Source organism: Canis lupus, chromosome 36 (assembly GCF_011100685.1).
Source record: "Canis lupus familiaris isolate Mischka breed German Shepherd chromosome 36, alternate assembly UU_Cfam_GSD_1.0, whole genome shotgun sequence".
Lineage (NCBI taxonomy): Eukaryota > Metazoa > Chordata > Mammalia > Carnivora > Canidae > Canis > Canis lupus.
In genome coordinates, this window is record NC_049257.1 from 4,726,010 (window position 1) to 4,741,275 (window position 15,266).

General features: G+C 35.8%; 1 protein-coding gene and 1 long non-coding RNA gene across 16 annotated transcripts in view; one reads left to right on the forward strand and one right to left on the reverse strand.

Annotated features, from left to right (window-relative positions):
- Window positions 1-15,266, forward strand: part of PKP4 (plakophilin 4) — a 232,433-nt gene that overhangs the window by 156,238 nt on the left and 60,929 nt on the right. The window lies entirely within an intron of this gene.
- LOC111094221 overlaps window positions 1-15,266 on the reverse strand; it is a 46,059-nt gene that overhangs the window by 30,518 nt on the left and 275 nt on the right. For all 3 annotated transcript variants that reach the window (XR_005384571.1, XR_005384569.1, XR_005384570.1), the window contains exon 2: window positions 12,339-12,516. This is a non-coding gene — a long non-coding RNA (uncharacterized LOC111094221). The remainder of the gene's footprint in view (window positions 1-12,338; window positions 12,517-15,266) is intronic.

Sequence of the window (15,266 nt, forward strand, 5' to 3'; positions counted from 1 at the left end):
ATTATAAGAAAGTACAGCAATGCCCTCACAAAAGTTACTGCATCATCTGGATAAGTTGACTAATTGTTTATATAAATCAAGGTCTTTCCTTTCATAATATTTCCCACACTCAAGAGTTGCCAGAAACATTCATATTCTTTATGTATCCAGATGTAAAATATGTGGTAGCTTCTAATATTAGTCCAGAAGCTTCTAATGTAATCTCCTTAACTTTTTACCCCAAATTCATTTCATATAAAGGATGAATTACATTAAGGAGACTGTCTGCCACATTCATAAATATTTGATGTCTTCATACTCAATGTTCATTCATTAAATGATTGCTGTGCATGTACATCATGGACCCAGTACTATATACATGTGATGGGCACAACAAGTACACATTCGTGCACTCCACATGGCATTTATAATGTGAAGGATGATGTCATCAATATATAAATGGTAGAATAAGCCTTGATATCTAAATACTTTGACCACTTTTTAAAGATTTTATTTATTTATGAGAGACACACACAGAGAGAGGCAGAGACCCAGGCAGAAGGAGAAGCAGGCTCCATGCAGGGAGCCGGCCTTGGGACTTGATCCCGGGTCTCCAGGATCACACCCTGGGCTGAAGGTGGCACTAAACCACTGAGCCACCCGGGCTGCCCTACTTTGACCATTTTTAAACGAGTTTTGAACTTGAATAAAATTCAAAAATCACCAAGTGCCTGGTATCCTAGTTTACCAGAAACTGGTACCAGAATTCTAGATTATTCACAGTGCATTCAAGGCACTCTGCTATTTTACAAAGAAGCTATTCCCAAGAATTTGTTGTTTATTCAAACCATAGATTAGGTAAAGACATATGAAAAGCTACTTAACAATAAGATTAGCAGTAGTTTAATATAAGGAAAATCATGCCATGAAATAATATGCAGTTAGATTCCAGAAATATATTATGTGGGAAGTATTGTTGTAAATGGACAGCCTATTTCTGAGATCGCTTTGCAAGAAGATGGGCCTGGAGCCTAGAACTTGACGGGTGGCCAGGGTCTGGAGAGCTCTTTGTCATTGTGCAGTAGAAGAGACAGAAATATCACATCCAAACATTTAAAACTCTTTGAGGAGATGATAAAATATGCAAAGTCTGGATAGCCACTTTGGGTCAAATTATAGATATCTGTAAATACAACTCTAAATTGAACTCTCCTGCAGGTCAAGGGGAGCCACTGAAAATCCTTTGACCAAAAACTCACCTGATTTAAGTATTCCTCAGGAGAAGCAGCAAAACTGTGAATTATTAAAAAGTGATTTGAAAAATTTAAAGAAAAATGCAAAGAACACAATAGTGCATTTGGTACTTGGTTATGGCAGAAATTTACATTTGATATAAAATTTGATAAATTCTTCTGTAAGTTTGTCTTTAATAGTGCATCATTAATTTAGTTCCAGAAATATTTCTTGAGAGCCTTAAACAGTTGTCTGGCACATAGTTGTTAATGTTTAAAACAAATATCCTTGTCCTCTTATATGCTTCAAGTCTAGCTGAGTTGTGTATACTCGAAATTGGGAGGGAGGAGAGCTCTAAAGGGAAACTACAGGTATATATCAATTTATTGAGGTCTATTTCTAGCCATTCAGGTTGTTTCTAATTTTTTACCAATATAAATAGCATTTTGGTAAACATCCCTGTATTTAAATTTTATCTGCACCTTCGATTTACCTTTAGCTAGACTTCTAGAAAATAAAATATCATTTAGAGTATATGAATATTTTAAGGCTCTTGATACATGTATTCAGGTTACTTTCCTGAAAAGATTGTATGATTTCTCCCTCCCTTTAGGTATGTAACATTGATCCTCTTGTACTTCTTCATTTGATATCATCATTTATATCTCTATCTACAGAATATTAACATCTCCTATATACTGCTCTCTTCTCTTGAAGTGGCAGTGTTTGATAGGCAAGAGCTCTTTGCAGCCCAAGGATGATAGCTCTGTCAGTCAGGTGGAGAATACCCAGCCCATGTCAGGTAGTTCCATATGAGGAATTTGATGCTCAAGTGAGGATTGCAGGGTTTGGGAGGATTAAACAGCATGCTGAAACACTCAAGAGACTGACCATTGCCCAAAGCCACTATCATTTCAGGACCGAAGGTGCAAAGGGTTAGGTGGTTTTGTTTTTAAACTGGAATACTGGTGGGGGGTGTGGCAGGGTGAGATTTCCAGCACTAGCTGGAACCAGGAAGGAGATAAAGCCAAGCCAGAAATACTGCCTAGAGCAGAGCTGGAGAACATCTGGCTGAACAGAACTGGAACATGCAATTGGTGGTTTCTCACTACCAAAAGCCAGCCAGGCACAGTGTCTAACTATGTTGATTTACATAGAGAGAGGATGAACTTAGATTAGGAAGGACATATAATAGAAAATGAAATATTGGATCCTTGATGTCCTTTTCTGCCTCCTCTCCCCTCTGGTACATTTACTCAAGTTCAGTCGTTTCACCCCCCCTTTCATGATTTACTAATGAGTTAAATAAAGATAAAATGTGTGTGTGTGTGTGTGTGTGTGTGTTGTCCAAGTAGCTCCCCAAATACCTTAGTGCTAGGGAAGTACAACTCCAGTAATTGATCTGTTTCCACCACAGCTACATTGATAAGTCACATCTAATAACTCTGCTTCATCCTTTACTTTTGTCAGAATACACTCTTATCCAAACTCTTATTCAAACCTGGCAGCTGTTACATTTACTTACCCTTTTTTTTCTTTGGGGGGAATAGGAGTGTATGAATTTTCAGCCGCTGCAATCACAACTGCTATTTACTTCACTTTGTATTATTTAACTGTATTAACGTTACTTGTGTGTTTTCTTAAATTTGCCTACTTTTCAGCCATACTTATGACATTTAAGCTGTAACTATGGCAATAAGCTAGCTACAAAGATAAGGAGAGAACATTGAAATTTGTATGCATGAAAGAGTAAAATCTGATTTGTTTTATGTTTCTTTTTCTAAGTAGTTATAGATGTCTTTAGAAGTTGGAATGTAAGTAAATAATGGCATAAAACGGCAGTTTTGCTGCTACTTTTGCTGTAAAGCTTAACTATTATCTTCTCTTTACCAATTGTATGCAGAGATACTAAACATGAAAGTCATCTCACCTTTAGAATTTGGCATTTCTGACCAGAATAAGGAGCAGGAGTGGCTTAAAAGTAAAATATATATTATATTTATATGTTATAAATAAGTACATATATAATATAAATATATATATCAGACCGAAGACCTTTTAGGTAAGTCTTCGGTCTAGCCCGTGTTTAGCTAGATTTTGACAAAGGAACATCTTTATTGAATTTCCTTGGTTTCTTAAATAAGAAAGGATTACATGAGAAGATTTAGGGTTGAAAGTCTCTTATTGTTCCTCATTTTTCTTTAACATTTTGAACATTTTCTTAAAGACAATTTCTCTGCCTTTATATGTATACTAGAAATTTGACTTGAAAAGCTTGGCTCTTTAAAAGCTTTTTAGCATTCAGGTAAATTGTTAGCAGGGCAGTGGTTTGATCACTACCTGGGAGAGATCCCTGCCTACTCAGGTATTTTCAGGATGGTACATTCTGTTGAAATGCCAAAAACTGAGGCCAGCTGCTGAATTTTGTTTCTAAATAGCTAACATACTGCAGAGGCATTTTCTAAGGAAGAACTCAGGGTGCTCTAGGCAGAAAAGATTTCCACTGCTTCATGATTCAGTTCAGGAGAATCCCTTTGCTCCTTTGCTTGAGTTGATTAGTTGATCTGATTAGTTGGTTGGTCTGTCAGTCATTCAGTTAATTTTTGTATGAGGGTTAGTAGGCTGTTTGAAAGAGAAAAGCCAAAGCTTTTTGAGTTTGGTGCTCAAAGAGATGACTTCCCAAAGCATAAGGAACAACATCCACTCTACAAAACACTTCTGTGTTTTCTGGCTTGTTGGGAATGAGTCTTTAAGGAGAAGCTTCCCCTGAAGAAATACAGTTGTTTTGAAGCATTTATGCTTTATTGTTATCTCACTTTATTGTTCCCCCTCTCTTCATTGTTTTGTGTTTTTTAGTTTACCAGCATTTCATATCTGCTCCCTAAAAACATAAAATGCACGTCCTTTTGTCTTTTGTGAAGAGAGCTTATCATTTTCTGTGTTGGCTTTGTCTCTTCCTTAGCCTTACATTTCTTATAACCTTGCATTTGTGGGACTTTTTATGTATGTTCTGCTAAAAAGGAGGAAGAAATGTTATCTTAGTGTTCCAGTTTTGCATCATTCACATCTTCATACTTCTTAAAAACATAGATATTTGTACCATCTCTTACGTTCTACCAAAATTTGAGGTAGCTTTTGAAAACACATAGAATAAAATAGAAGATAAACACCATAATCATGAAAATATATAATAGAATTATAGGTAAAGGCCTGAGGAAAATGAGAATGCAAATATATGCACATGTAATTATAATTCTTCATGATGGAAAATATTATATAGAGTAGCTTTTAAAGAAAAGAAAAAAGGAAAGAAAAAACCTTGGGCTCACATCTCTTTTACAAAAAAGCAAAAAAGCACACCAATTCACTCAACAAAACAAAACAAAACAAAACAAAAACAACACCATACATAGTGTGTGTTACCCACCAGAAAGAAGTTATTGAAGCCATAAATTGAGTTCTTTTGTTAGAGTGTTCATTGGTTGTTACTTAAATCCTCCAGCCACATCCTGTAAAGTGAATTGTGCCACAAGTCACAACTTCACAGTTTTTCTGTTCCAGGAAAAAAAAATTACTAGAGACTAAGCAGTTTCCAGTTTTAGTACTTATGTGTAAAATGAGAGGAGGGGAGCAGCATGACATCAGCCTGAGAATCCTTCCCTCTTCACCTCCAGCCCTGTCCCCCCTTCCCTGCAGATGAAGAGAAGGAGCCTCCTTCTGAACCTGAGTGCACTGTCTCTTCCCACAGGCCAAAGAACAGGCTCACTTGCACTTGAGAGAAACAGTCACAAGAGCAGATTTTAATGTATATTAAGTAACTGATTGCAAATTACTACGCCTAAGAAAGTAAAGAAGGCAAAAGGAAAAAAAAAAAAAAAAAAAAAGCAGCAGCAGCCAAAAGATCAGAGTCTTTCCTAAAGCAACGAGTTAGCAAAGGACACAGGAGAATGAAAGTAAGGGGAATTTTCTGGTTGACCTAGAAGGTATTTAAGGGGTAAAGAAACTTGGTTGGGTCTTTTACAGTAAGTAAAGAGAAGGAGAGAAAATAGTAATGACTTCATATAGTTGAAATAGTTGATGTTTGATAATAAATATGAAAGGAATGAAAAAGATTGTGGTAAAATAGGAGTTTTAAACTGATACGATTATTTAACTTCACAGTGCTACATCCATTTACTGTGGAATATGTACTGAAGTGCCACAATTTTCACATACTGTCCATTTAAATCATTATGGTTTGGTATGTCCTGACAGTAGTAGTTCATGTATACTACAAAATTTAAGACTTTAAGGGTTAGGTTTTGCATTTTGTTTATATATTTAAATTTTGTTCCTAAAATGAATGAACACAACTTTCTTCCACTGTGTTGGGTTTAAAAAATATATAAAAAACACGTAAATAAGGAAGATAAAAGATAAATGAGAGACTAGTCCTGAGTCAATTTATCTTTCTTTTTTCCTCCAGCTGGAGTAAGTAATTTACAACACAAAAAAGCATCAGCATATCATGAGATAAGACGCAAACTTAAATGGGAACACTTTATGCCTCAGTAGAAATGTACTGGATTTATAAAAGAGATAGAATAGGAAGCTGTGTTATACATGTTCATAAATAGGATATTAGATTAGCAATCATGTATAAAGGACCATCATCTTATTGAGGATTTGGGGTGTTATGATTTATTGTGGCTTATAAATTGCACAAATGATAATTTCATCACACATTCATTCCTTCCTGTTTCTCTTCTAAATAACAGGAGGATGTGACTTTCTGTGAAAACTGGCCAAGTTTTTCCTCCCTCATTATTTCAGGCCTTTTGAGCAACATAGTCATGATAGTCTCCTTACCACAGCTGTAGCACCGTAGCTTTCCGATCGCCACTGTAAAGGTTCTCTTCACTTTTTAATGTTTTATTACTAAAGGCCTTCTCTTATATTTTACAAAAATTAAGTCCAAAAGAACTTGGAGTAAAGGTAAAAATTTCCTTCATTCCCACATCTTTCCACACCATGGCCATTGCTACACACACACCTGTACACACACACCCACACACACATATACGCACCTTTGAGCTTGTTTTGTTAATTCAGTGAGAACATATTATGCATTATCCTATGCTTAAGTTTTTTTCCTTAAAAGCATTATAAAACACGTTTTTATTAATATGTAAAGATCTGCCTCTTTTTTAATGGCTCAGTAGAAGAAAATTTACTGATAATAATATTGATAATAAGCAGTCCCTTATTGGTAAATATTTTTATTCTTTCCAATTTTTTCCTTTGACAAACAATGGTAAAAGTTTTCTCTGCACATGAGTGTCTTTGTCGATAACATTTTTTTTTAAAGTGGAACTGCCTGGTCAAGAGTATAGACAGGGGCTTTTTTTGGCAAATATTCTCAAGTTGCCCACCAGAAATGCTTAACAATATGTGGGAGGGGGTGAGACTTTTCCTCTGCCTTCTTACATTAAGTGACTGGTTGGGGTGGGGACAGTGAATTTAACTGACAAGAGTTAAATTAATAAGAGAATAATCACAAAGTATTCATCTACACAGAGGAAGTCACAAAAGTAGTTTACCTAAATGGATAAAGTTAGGAGTTATTTACCTAAATGGAGTAGAGGAAGTAGGCAGAAACGTCTTCTGTGGGGAAAAACAAATGGGTTTCTAGGGGAACAAATGGATATAAGAAATTTTGTTTTAATGTTTATTAATGCAGGTGCAAGTGGTCCTCCTGTTTTTTTCCTTCATGCCATAAATCTCCCCCAGAGGGTATCTGTGGCAGCCTCACCCCCAGAAATTTCTGCTTTTAGTGAAATAAGGGATGTTCCAAGAAGGCTTCTTTCTACATCTGTTGAATCTCAAATGTCTTTAGTTTAAAATAACCTGCATGCCAACTGTCAGAGTCCGAGTGGGTCCCTGCAAATACATATTCCTACCTATACCAGCTGCTATGTTTGTCTATGCTTATGATGTTGCCAGGGGATAGGAGTGTACATTTTCATGAATATATAAAATTTGAATGAGTTATTAGACTTCTAAAAGGCCATTTATTTCCAGTTGCCCTGTATCATAAGCTTTATGGACAGATTAAACAGTAAAATCACTTAATGAAATAATTCTTAAATATTCATTAAATCAAACGTCACGTGAAGACCAGCATGCCACCAACCATCCTTAAATTTGGTTAGTTCTTACAGAAGTTGGAGGTCAACCTGCTCTTGGGATTTGATAAGATTGGCATGTTTCTTGTCCTTCTTTACTTTTCATATCTGGCTCAAAATGATCACATACATTTTTCTGTTGGCAAAAGTGCAACAACCACTAGCAGAACAAGCAAAATACAAACTTTTTATCACCATTGGAGGTAATTCAAGTATGAGCATCTTGTTCCAGAGGCTCCCAACTTCACTGTACATTCAGACAGCCAGCAGGGCTGTTCAGGTTTGAGGCTCAAACCAGGCATCCACGGTGTTTGAAGGCCCCCTGATGATCCCAACACTGCAGTCTGAGAAGACTGCCTTACTCATTAGTAAATTAATTTAATTACAGGTAATTAAAAAGAAGAATTAAAAGTTTATCCTGCCAGTCCTGTACAGATTATATTTTAGGATAACCAAATAACCCTGGCCATGAATAGCTACTGAAAGATATCTAAAATATACCAAAGGAATTCCTGCTGATAAATGTAGAAAGAACAATAAAATTTGAAAAATCACCGATTTGCATCCTCTAATGAAATAACTGATTCAAGCAAAGATTGTCAGTGTATGCAAAAAAAAAAAAAAAAAAAAACCCTCTGTATTTTCGATCCTGGCTGCACATTAGAATCACCTTGGGAGTTTTTAAACTCCTTCAGACCACAGTTTAGGCAGATTAAATTGGAATCTCTGGGCGTGGGACTCCGTCAGCAATAGTTTCTAAATTCACACCCACCTCGCTACCCCAGGCGATTGCCGTGTTCATCCAACATTGGGAACCATTGCATTAGGAGAGAGGTTGATGATGAACTTGAAAATACGGAATGATCAGGCTGTCACTGCTTGAATTGACTGACTGATTTTAAAAGTTGTAAAAGTCCTAATACATCATGATGTAAAAACTACACCGCGCCATCCGTATAGTATTCTAACCACAAAAGTTTGACCTGAAAGCTTCTAGCTCTAACTTTCTGCTTGAAAGACATACAAAGGTTAGAGGATATATAAATGCCACCATGAGAAACCCCCACACTCATTCAGAATGTGGAGCATTCAGAGTTTATTGCTGTGGTTCCCCCAGAGACCCAAGAACATGAAAATGAGGGTATGGGAGCCCCTTTTTAACGTACTAAATAGCAATCATGGTCCCAGCACCATCAGTAAATCTTATTTCAGCCTGACTAGCACAAGCCAACTAAAGAAAAATTTTTCAGATGTCAGGAAAATTTGACTATGAACTCATTATATGGTATGATGGAATAAATGTAGTTTTTTGAAATCCTTGTTTTACAGAACCACATATGGAAGTATTTACAGTCAAAATGATCTGATATGAAGGGTCTGTTTTATAATTCTAGAACAGAAGAAAGGAAAAAGATAAAATGGAACATAAAAAGTATGGCATAATGTTGTAACTATTAAATTGGGAAGGTGGTTAATTATACTACTCTTTCTTTTTTTTAAAGATTGACTTATTTATTTATTTTAGAGAGAGGGAAAGAGTCCCAAGCAGACTCCATGCTGAGCATGGAGCCTGACGTGGACTCAATCCCACCACTCTGAGATCATGAACCTGAGCCAAAATCAAGAGTCGGGCACCCCTTCTCTCCCTACTTTTATGTTTGAAAACTTTAATTTTAAAACACTTAAATATAAATTCTCTAGACAAAGGGGTCAGCATATTGGGTAAAATAGTACATCAGAGTGACACATGTTAAAGCCAAACTGCCAGTGTGAGCCATGACACATGACAGTTTCCCAGCCAGTAGATGTTATTTCATGCATATTTACATATGGGCAGGATTTTGTTAAATGATTCTTGATTGAAGCTGAATTACCTATAAATGTGCTAGCCTTTCTGCTAGTTTAGAACTATACATTTATTGCTGTGTTTGTGCAAGTTCTAGGTAGTTTCACTGTACACATCTTAGCTGCAGACACTTTCATAGCATAACTAATTCACCATAAGGCAGCTGTGCTATAAAAGATAAAAAATCATGAAAAATAAAAGGGGGACATTCATTCAAAGGACTTAATGAAATAAGAAAAATGAGTAGCAAAATGTAGAAGGCTAATGCAAAATATTTGAATACATTCAAAATGTGTAATGTAGAATCACAGCAATACTGTTTTTATTTTGTGGATTGTACCTAAGCATTTGTCTTCAAAGTCTTTTGTTTTTTTTTTCTTTTGTTTTTTTCAGTCTTTTGTTGATAGCATTATTAACTTTTGCTTGTTGATGTGTCTCCTCATTTGACATCACACTTTCTCTTTTTTCTTTGTTAGGAGAAACATCAGATTTCAAATATTAGGATGCATCTTTGAAACTGAAATTTTGTGTTGTGCTGTGATAAGCCTTCTACACAGTTGTTTGTTCTTGGCATATTGTCATATATCCATTGATAGATGTTCCAAAGTTCTTTGGGAAATGTGTGTTCAAAACTCTGCATCACTATATAGACCTTTATGAGGGCTAAGCTTTATGTAATATAAGAATAGAAGTACTGCATCACTGAAGAAAAGAAACCAAACTCAACCAGTTTGTTGTTTGGGTTTTTGGGGTTTTTTTAATCTTTTATGACAAGATCGCTTTATCGCCAATTAGTTTCTAAATATTCCTACACCATTTACACATACTATATGGGGATGTATATAATACATTCCCCAAAGACTTAAATACAGTGAATTAGGACTTTTTTTTTTCTAGAGAGAGAGAGAGAGAGAGAGCATGCTCATGGGGTAAGGGGTAGAGGGAGAGGCAGAGAGAGAGAATCTTAAGCAGGCTCTATAATCAGCACAGAGCCCGACACGGGGGCTCAATCTCATAAATCTGAGATCATGACCTGAGCTGAAATCTAGCTTAACCAGCTAAGCCACCCAAGGAGTTAGGACTTTGTATTAAAATCATATATCCAGTTTCAGACCCTAACATTTTATGTTTCATATAAACATGTTAAATAAATATTTACGTGTTCTCATACTTTTAGTGATATGTGAACAATTATTCTATTAACTACCTAACATAAAATAGAACTTTTTATAATAAATTTATTTTTTATTGGTGTTCAATTTACCAACATACAGAATAACACCCAGTGCTCATCCTGTCAAGTGCCCCCCTCAGTGCCCGTCACCCATTCACCCCCACCCCCCGCCCTCCTCCCCTTCCACCACCCCTAGTTCGTTTCCCAGAGTTAGGAGTCTTTATGTTCTGTCTCCCTTTCTGATATTTCCTACACATTTCTTTTCCCTTCCCTTATATTCCCTTTCAAAAATAGAAATTATCTATTTTAGTTTAAAAGCTCCTCTTTTTCCATTACCACCTCCTCAACATACAGAGCCACACTTCCTCAGTTTACAGTTGTTGCTTTGGGAAATGTCAGAAAGACTACCATCTCTAACCCCATATTTCATTCTTATGCCAAAGTTACCCTGCATTTCACTCTATCTTGATAATCTACCAAAAAAGATAACCCAATAGAAGATTATAGGAAAACCTGGTTTCAGAAGACCTATCTATTCCTTTTGATAGGAATATCATCCTACACCTACATATTTTTATGTGTTTTTGTTTTTGTTTTTGTTTTAAGTTTTCTTGGGATGCCTGGGTGGCTCCATCCGTTAAGCATCTGCCTTCAGCTTAGGTTATGATCCCAGGGAACTGGGATCCAGTCAGGCTGCCTTCTTGGCTGGGAGTCTGCTTGTCCTTCTCCCTCTGCCCCGTGCCTCTCCCTACTCCTTGCTCATGCTTTCTCTCAGATAAATAAATAAAACCTTTGGGGAAAAAAAAGGGTTTTGGTTGTTTCGTTTTGAGGGTTTTTGTTTCATTTTAACAGAGGGGATCTATCTTATATCTCCTACTATCAAATATACCCATTTCTATATTTGGTAACATTTTTTTCCCTAAAAGGAATAAAGTTTATCTTTGAAAAAATAGTTGAATGATTTTTGAGCACTAGTTTTTTTTTTTTAATATCACAGCAAGTCCTTTATTCTTTTTTCAGCTTTCTCTGTAAGAAGCAAGAGACCCATGGCCTTTTATGGGTGTTGGAAACTTGACATGTGTGATCCATTTCTTTTCATTTTTATAGTTCTAAACTCCTTGTTTTTCTAGTTTTCCTCTTACAGATATAAATTCTGTATGGTAAGTAGGACACCTGTATTTTAATTCATGCCTAGACTAAAAATACTTGATAAATACCCATTTTAATATGACTATTTGCAGAAAGACCTTTTTTTCCTAACAATTATTTTTAATCATTTTGTATTCCTGAACAGAATTCAGGAATTTTAAATATTTATGAACAAGAAATCTCTCTGGCGACATATAAAACTATAAAATAGTTTTTAGATTTGCATTAGAGAAATTAAATAAAGTGCTTTATACCAGCTTATACAGAAACTAAGTTTCCTGAAACCACAAAATTGAATCCAGGAAGATGAGCTTTTGTGGTAGATTTCAAGGCAGCCTAATTGATGTTTAGAGCAAAGTTTAAAATGAACTAGAAGATACTTCATTAATGGTTTCCATTTTCCAAGACTTTTCGCTCATCATTTTCTAGATGAGTAAAATTTTTAGAGCTACTGTCTTAATATTTAAAAGATAGCATAAGACCCAAGAATCTAGATATACTCAAAGAGAACCAGACTAGAAATAGTTTCAGTAAACAAGATCGTCTGCCCGTTATCTCAAGTTTTTATTTCCATTAATACCCAGCTTAGAAGGATATCATATGTATACAGTAATCTGGATTTGAGTAAATACTCCAGGTATCTGTAATATTCTTAAGATATCAGTCAATGTCCAGCCGTGTCTTCTGTGGATCAAAGAATGTTTTTATGATTCCTGTTTCTGTCACCCTATTCACATTTCCGCTCTGCAACAGTATTTCCAGATTATCTTATTTCCTCTGATAATAGGGTTACCTGCTGTAGAAGTGAATCATGTACATTGAAGAAGTTACTGAAGAGATGAAGTCTTTTCAAGGCCATCATCCGTATCCTCTTCCAGAATTTGGTCTAGAGCTTTTCTTCTTAGCCATATAAGGCACTGGAATATATCTGTAGCTTTGTGAAATGTAGATTCCTTCCTGAACCTGCAGCCCTACAGGAAGCCAGAGTACCATAAGCCATTCAGGAAGTTGAGTCCCCATAAGATAAAATGTTCTACTCATATTTTCATGAAGTGATGCCACTCAGAGTATGAAAGCCTAACCTTGACTCACAGGCCAGAGTTGGAAGAAAAGTGAGATACTCCGTTCCCTTAACTGTCAAAGACAGCATCATCTGCCGTAACACTGCATTCTGTTACCGTCCCAGGAGTCCTGCCAAAATTCACATTGCACTATCTTTTATGTAAGGGCAAACCTTAAAACACCATAGCAACTCAAACAAGCACAAACAAGGAGACTCTAGCAAAAAATTATAGTATGCTGGACTGTGAAAGACTAGCTACAGAGTTGTATATACCAAAAATCTCCTTACTGATCTCTAAGTTCCTGTTTCCATGGTGATTTTACACATAGTACAGACCTCCATTTCATATACCATAAACAGTTAGACACAGATTAACAAAGCAGAGGAATTTCAGTAATTTCAAGTTCTTTGGAAAGACCTTAGCCTTTTTCCTGAGCATATTTTTATGCACACTTGGTGTGTATTTGGGAGGTATATCATAATACACTTTGTACTTTATCTTTCACTGTGAGCTTAATGGTGGATAATAATGAGATTTACATAACCCTACAGCATAATTGTCCCTTACTCACTAGTATTTTCTTAGCTACAGTCTTCTACTTTTTCTAATTATTTTCCTTGTTTAGGTGATATTGGGGCACTCAGATGAAATGTAACAGGCAAGAAGGACCATGTTTCCAATAATCTCCCATTCATAAACACAAATGGAGATTATTTCATTCTACCTTGAAGTTTGTCCAAGTTCCATATTTTTAGACATGCATTTTCATGGAAGATGCTAATTTGATGTTTGAAAATACTCCATAAGATATTTCTGATGTCCCACAAAACATGTTTGTGGAAAAAGTAACATGTTCTTCAGCACACAGATGAAAGAAGTAGCATTAACATTCTGTTTGCCATTTTGTTCATCAAAATGTCTCAATTTCATGTTCTCATTGCATTAAATCACAACATGCCAAATATTTAATTCTAGTTTATAGCAGTGATTGTGAAGTGATCCCATCCTGTAAGGCTCTGTGGTTTCTCTGGTAAATGTGACTAGTGTCTTCTTTCATTCCTCATAGCACATTTTTGAAAGACAATCATTTTAAAGTAAGACTGCATAAATAACAATAGGTGATCATCTCAAACCTTAATCCTACTACAATAAGAATGCCTTCTACAGTAATTAGGAATTGGGTCTTACCATAGGTAGAGACTATCTGTGTATAATTTATGTGTGTGCATGTAATTTGGGAATTACAAGTTTTCAAGGCAACAGTAAATAATAGTAAAACAATTTGAAAATAATTTAACTTTCTTTCAATGATTGAGAAGAAATGTTGGTATCTTTTTGTCTTTGCAGATATACATTACCATTGGGCTTCATTATAGAGTAGAAAAATGACTGAAGACCTCCTTGATAGTTAAGAAGTGGTTGCTTTATAGTTTGTATTAGATTAATCTCACTTATCAACTTTTTAAAACTCAAACTTTCATATTTACTTAAAGATAGGGGCACCTGGGTAGCTTGGTTGGTGGAGTGGCAGCTCATGATCTTGGGGTTGTGGGTTTTAGCCCCATGTTGGGTGTAAAGATTACTTAAATTCTTTTTAAATCTTTAAAAAAATAAACTTTGATCCTGCTATCTATGCTCAGTTATTTAAATCTACAAATTGGATTTGGAGGACATAGGAATGTAGTATTTTAGTCTTCACATCACTATCTTACTCTCTTTTTCTGCATACTATGTTTTTGAAGCTTTGTGTTTAAGAGTATAAGAAACAGTGGTGCCCGGCTTGGTTAAGGAGGATCCAGCTCTTGATTTTGGCTCAGGTCATGATCTCAGGGTCATAGGATCAAGCCCCACATAGGGCTGTGCAATCAGCAGGAAGTCTGCTTGAGATTCTCTCCCTCTCCCTCCATCTTTCCTCTTACTCTCTCTCAAATAAATAAATAAATCTTTAAAGGTATAGGAAACAAGTACTAACATTTAGAGAGGATTTATGGTTGTATTATTTTCAGGGTAATTTTTAAAATTTTGTTTGGGTTTTTTGTTTTGTTTTGTTTTGAGATACTAAGTCTGTTTTTATTATTAGGATGACCAGTATGGAATCCTATATCTCACAGTTTGTGCTTGCTCTGTTTAAGATTATTTATTTTAAATAGCTTCTCTTAAAGAAGAGTTTAAATAAGCACAACTGTCACATGATTTGTGAGAAAATATCCTACTGGATGAGGAGACACAATTGCTGAGGTTACAGATTTTTAGGGTGCCTCTTTCTATTTAAATACTAGCTCCTAATAGTTTAAAACAAACAAACAAAAAAAGGCGTACATGGAACTCTAATGGGTTTCAGTTTCCATGGTGATAAGTTTTCAGCTCCTGACACTGCATGCCACCTAGTGTTTCCAAGGCAAAAGCTTTGATGTATTGGTGTCCCACGTTTTATCTTGTACTAAAGCTGAAGCTGAGAACTATCTGAACCTCCTTTTCTTTTAAAAAATGCTACATTTTCCATGTATGAGAAGTCGTGGAGCTACCACGGGGGTGCTGCCGTATCTACAGAAAGTTGTCGTTTCCCATTTGATGTTTGAGAGCTCCATTTTGGATGAAGCCATGGTGGACTGCGGCACAGCCTGCTCTCTGCCGTCCTCGGTGTCACTATTCGCAAG